The sequence below is a fragment of the Vigna radiata genome, unplaced genomic scaffold, assembly GCF_000741045.1.
Source record: "Vigna radiata var. radiata cultivar VC1973A unplaced genomic scaffold, Vradiata_ver6 scaffold_7, whole genome shotgun sequence".
Classification (NCBI taxonomy): domain Eukaryota; kingdom Viridiplantae; phylum Streptophyta; class Magnoliopsida; order Fabales; family Fabaceae; genus Vigna; species Vigna radiata.
Window position 1 is genome coordinate 2736797 of NW_014543262.1, and position 6000 is coordinate 2742796.

Here is a 6000-nt window from a genome sequence, read left to right on the forward strand (position 1 = left end):
ATTGGAGATAAATAACTGCACAGTGGGGGTTGAAGGGGTCCATATGCTTTTGGTCGGTTTTCCAACTTATCCTATGGGACACAAGTCCTTGTCTTCTTTGCTGTTATTTCATATTTGTCCAAAGCACGCATCACAAGTACTGCAGAAAATAAAACTTTTTACTGTAACTAGTTAACAATTATAATTGTTGTATTTTAAAACACTTGTTATAAAATTTAATAAATATAATAGTAATTTGTCATAAAAATTGACTGTAAAATTCTTCATATTCTCAATATTTATTACTTAAACTACAACTTATATAGAATAATAACATCTCGCTTATAAGTAATACTATATTTGAATCTTTTAAACAATTTTATATTCGAGCCTTATATATATATCATATATTCTGAAAATATCTATATTTGTTATGCAGTATCCATCTCAACTTGTGACACATCTTTTTCCATTGGGGCTGTCTGGTACAGTTACACAGCTGTTGACGTTTCTCCTCCATGTTTCTATTCAAGTGATCGAATAAGATATTTTTGTATGATGAACAGATTTTTCATTAGAAAAGCACCACGTGTTGGATGATAATAATTGAGTGATAGTTGAAATTATTAGCTATTCTAACATCAGAAAAATATAACTAAACCCGACCTTAATTACTTCTGATGTTTGTAATGATTGGTTGATTACTGTGCCCTTTTATGTGTTTAATGATTATTAATCATTTTGTGAAGATTTAATTTCTATATGCATTAGGTATGGTATGGGACAAGATGGGTACATGGTAGGGTACATGGTACAGTAACAGTTCTACCAAAATCAGTGTTATAGCAGAATATCAATCATAAGAAAATCTAGTGTTACTGAGAATGTTCAGTAAGCAAAGCTAATGAAGAAGCTCTATATCCATGAAATTATGTACTTTTATGTGGGCCAGCAAACTTTGTCTAGAACATTGTGCAGAGTAGGAAATTAGCACTCAGATACCTTGACTAGTAGTTAGACATTTATGTTATATTAAATTGCAAAATTTTCTCATTCTGTACCCGGATCCATTTTCACTTAATATAGAATTTTATCTTCATATTTAAGCCCCAACAGTGTGTAATAAATTTGTAATGTATATGTTGAATAATTTAATAAAACTTTAGCAATAAGATATTATAAGTTAAACATTTTACATAGGTTAAAAAAATATGGTCTTCTTGAGTTATTCACCTAATGTAGATCTAAATGATGTAAAATATTTTTTCATCCCACAATCATCATCATTGTCACCCTCACCACCAAACTAACCATCCCAAAACCAGCACCACAGCAAGAATTGGCCTCCTACCATTGACCATTTGCAACGCCTACAACCACTTCTCATGATACCTATAACCTAACACCATCACCAAGAACTAAACTCTCCATACAAATTAGCCTCCCACGCACCCTCACGTTAGCAAGAAAAGAGCATGCAAATATGAAGAAGAATATAATAATAATAATCAAGGAAGAATTACTAAAAGGATGACAAAGGAGCTTGAAAAGAATATTAGAAATGATTATATTTTCAATAAGAAATCCTTGTTTGTTTAAAGAAAAGAAACAATCTCTTTCTTTAGGATTATACAATTTATCACCTTGTTTGATTATAAGCATAGGATATGTAAGATGTTTGTTTATAAGAATAGATTAAGCCATGTTTCTACATAACAATCTAAGGTAAGAAAACAAAAACACCTTATTACTTTGTTACTTAGAACCATTTCTTAACACTTTTGTTATAGGGACTTGACTTGAACTCACTTGTAATTCATTCAAATCAATATAAAATTGAACAAATTTTCTCTCAGTTTATTGATTGCATGCTTAATTTGGTGTTGTCAATACTATGAAGGAATTTAAAGAAGTTCTTGTTAAGAAAATATTACGTTAAACACATTCAAATATTTTTTTTTTTAATTAAGTCTACTATTCATTGATAATTGAAAAGTTATAAATAATCGTGACACTTACAATATTACGGAAATAAAAATAAAATATCAACTCTTTTAAAAATAAAATCTACTTAATCTATCATAAAATAATATTGTACCTAGATAAACAGAAAATCATAACTATCTATCCCTATTTTATTTCTATCAAAATCAAACTAAATATTACTAGACCCAAAACTAATAAAATAAGATTTAAACAAAATTATTTATAAAACCCTAAAATTTAAGTTTATCCCAACAAACTCTCCCATAAACTTAAATTCTTCCTTCCTTCATTTGGCTTTCCATGTGCATCATCCCACACCGGGTTTGCTTCTTTCTATCAGATTTGAGTTAGAGTCATCTGAGCTCTTACTAGTCATATTTTGTTTAAAGCATCTTCTCTCCAAGACTTTCAGCTCCATTTTGTACAACCGTTCTTTGCTTTTACCTAGGTTGCTAGACAACCATGCTTATCCTTTAAATACAGTCCTGATCTTTCAAAAAAAATGAATCACCTTTTTCAATTATCTGACCCATGCTTAAAATATTGCTCTTCAGCTCGGGAAGATAGTAAACATCCCTAATCTCTCCAACTCGTCCATTCTTCTGCATATGCCAGATTGTTCCACGCCCTTTCACGGCCACCTTGGAGTCATATCGGAAAGACACAAATTTGGCCTCCACTTTATTGAGTTTATCAAAAAATTTCTCGTTTCCACACATATGGTTGCATGCCCCAATATCTCAATACCATACCAAGTTGGTAGAAATCTCATCAACCTTTATCTCTTCCTCATCTTCTTCCCTATTTTTATCTACGCTAGATGCTTTCTCTTCCTTTTCAAGAGCCGCGTTCTTCAACACCTCAAACTCATTTATTCATAATTTCATTAGCTTCATCTAGAAGCCTCCCATTCTATCGAATCTCTTAATCTTTTTGTTTGAGTTCCCTTTCCATGTTTGCTTTCTCCACATTTATCGCACCATTTACCAATATCACTTCATCCATTATTGGGACTGAGCTCTCCATGTCCACTACATCTGAGCTTTTTTCCACCAACAAGATTCCACATTCTTCTTCCACATTTTCAATAAGGAGATTAGTCTCACCCTTTGTTTCGGTCTTGCAATACTTTGCAATATGTCCAGCCTTGCCACAATTGTAGCACTTGCTTGATTTACACTCATTTGCACAGTGGCCATACTTGCCATGGTTAAAACACTCAACTCTTGACTGAACTCCTCGGCCTTTCCCTTGCCCTCGACCACGCTAATTCTATTGACCGGTTTTCTCTTCACTATTATTCTCAAAATTACCTCGACCACATCCACCTCTTCCTCGGCCTCTACCGCCAGGAACTTGACTTTGAGTAATCCGAGTTTTATTCGAGTCAAACTGTACCTGTAGTGCTTGATCGTTGGGTTTAACCTGATCGTTCCAACTCCTTTTTCTTTTGTCTGTGGGCTTCTAATGACCAGCAAGTTCATCCACTATGAGAATCGACAAGTCCTTCGATTCATCGATGGTGCACACGGTACTTTCGAAATCTTTTGTAAGGGATCTCAAAATTTTCCGACAACCCAACTAGATGGCATTTGTTCTCCATTCCTGCTGAGTTGGTTGGCCAACTTCTCCACTCGAGTTATGTACTCGCTTATATGCTCTTTGTGCTCCATCTTCAACTATTCAAATTCTTCTCTAAGAGCTTGTATTTGGACTTTTCTAAGGCGGTTGTCACCTTTATACGCAACCTCCAATATCCCCCAGGCTTCCTTTGCTGATTTAGCATTCGCTATTTTTTCGAATCCCGACTCATTTATTGCATTGTAGAGAAAATACAATGTTAACCCATCTCTTGCACGTGTTTTCTTTAATGTTGTCATCTATGCCATCATCTAATGTTTATCCTCATCAGGTTCAACGTACCCGTCTTCCACCATATCCCAAATGTCTTGGGATCTCAATAACGCCTTCATCTGTAGGCACCAATTATCATAATTAGTTTTTCTCGTCAATTGTGCACACTCATACCATCTCAATAACGCCTTCATCTGTAGGCACCAATTATCATAATTGGTTTTTCTCGTCAATTGTGGCACACTCATACCATTGACAACCTTTTCCATCTCTCTAAAAAAAAATCAAGCACTCACTTTTTCTCTCACGGCGTTTGACGCTCTCCCATCTCTCTTTTTCTCTCTCTCGGTACTTAGAGCATAAAGCTTTGATACCACTGTTAAGAAAATCTCACGTTACACACACTCAAATATTTTTCTAAAATTGAGTCTACTATTCATTGATAATTGAAGGGCTATAAATAGTTGTGACACTTACAATATTACAGGAATAAAAATAAAATTTGCTTAATCTATAATAAAATAATATTGTACTTAGATAAACAGAAAATCATAACTACCTATTCCTATTTTATCTCTATCAAAATCATACTAAATATTACTAGACCAGAACTAATAAAATAAGATTTAAACAAAATTATTAATAAAACCATAAAATTTAATTTTATCCCAATAGTTCTCCAACATGAAAAGTTGAGAATATTAGCCAAAACAAAATAACATATGCTTAATGAAATGTTACCAGGACATAAGATATAAAAGTTCTAACAATTATTTACAAGGTGACTATACATAAAAGCCTCTTAATGCAAGATTTCCTTAGTTAATCTAAATATTTATATGTGAATTTATTATTCTACTTGCGAAAGTACTTGTAAGGTTTAATAGGTTCAAATGTCTCTATTTATGCGGATTTGTTCCTATTGGGTCCTCCTATTTTGGAAGTGCTCAATTGGGTCCCTAATTAGATAAATTTGATTCAATAATATCCTTTCCGCTAAATGTAATGAACGACGTTAACTTTTTAAACAGGTGGCATGCTGATGCATCCTTTTATTTCCAGGTGGCAAAGTTTGAGTTTTATATGTGGATTTATATAATTTTAAATTGTGAAATATAATAAAAGCATAATTAATAAATGATTTTTGGATATATAATTATAACTTATTAAACCAATGTTTCCTATTTTGATCTTTCCTATTTTGGGGTCGGTGTCTGCGAAATTGGGGAAATTAGGGTTCGTGGGTTGGTTCGTCCAACTCTGTTTCGTCGTGAGCAAAGGAAGGAGAATGAGCCTCGACTGGTTTCTTTTTCGTGTGTTTCGGCTTAGTTGTGTGGGCGGGTTGCTTGGATCCCAGCTTCATCAACGTGGAGGAACATTGAGCCTGGACCTTGGGCCGGGGCTAGGGTAGATCCGTAGGCTTAGGTTTGAATTTGACTCGAGCTGGTTCGAAGTTAGTGTCAGATTCAGATTCAGAGGAGGAGGACTTGGGGTGAGGCTTGGAGGGATGGTTTGCACAAGCAAGGAGAGTGGAACATTGCTTCTTGTCTTCTTTTGAATAATTGTCTTCCTCTTCAAAGGAAGAAACCTGTGTTGCTGCTGCTGTATGCTGTTGAGAAGAATGCGGTCAGTCATCATCTTTCTCAGACTCGAAGGAGGAAGCAGATGAAGGATCTTCCACAGGTGCAGGACGCTGCTTCGGCTTCTTTGTTATGGTTGAAAATTTAGGAATTTAGGGTTAGCAGGGAGTGACAGTGAGAGAGAACTCAATACAAAAAAGTGAATAGGTTTTTTATAATATAATTAGTTCTTTTTATAAGTAATAAAAATAAGATTAAACATTTTTATCATCCACGTATAAAACTCAAACTGTGCCACCTAGAAATAAAAAGATACATCAGCATGCCAACTGTTTAAAAACTTAACGTCGTCCATTGCATTTAACGGAAAGGATATTATTGACTCAAATTTATCAAATTAGGGACCCAATTGAGCACTTCTAAAATAGGATGACCCAATCGGAACAAATCTGTATAAATAGGGACTTCCGAACCTATTAAACTTACTTGTACAGTTGTTTAGTACAATATCAGTATATTGTCTACTTGGTGACATAGAGAATAAGTGATCTTTCTTAGTCATACTTTCACTTCTTGAAATACCTATAACAAGGATTTTTCA